Here is a 229-nt window from a genome sequence, read left to right as displayed (position 1 = left end):
CCTTCATAAAAATTTGTCCCAAAGTCCTGTACTTTCCCCCTCTACACAGACAAAAAGGGAAACTTCCCAAGTCAAAAGGGGATTCTAAATTACTCTTATTATTTAAATCTTTGAAATTGAGTGATGTACGGGAATCCCTCGCGTGGGGGCCCCTAGGGGGCGGAATGGAGATTTGAAACAGGGGTGAAAACATGCAAGGGATTTAAGAATTGGGGAAATAGATATAGCA

The sequence above is a fragment of the Penaeus monodon genome, chromosome 22 (assembly GCF_015228065.2).
Source record: "Penaeus monodon isolate SGIC_2016 chromosome 22, NSTDA_Pmon_1, whole genome shotgun sequence".
Classification (NCBI taxonomy): Eukaryota; Metazoa; Arthropoda; class Malacostraca; order Decapoda; family Penaeidae; genus Penaeus; species Penaeus monodon.
The sequence above is the reverse complement of the archived record's forward strand: the minus strand, read 5'-3'. Positions refer to the sequence as shown.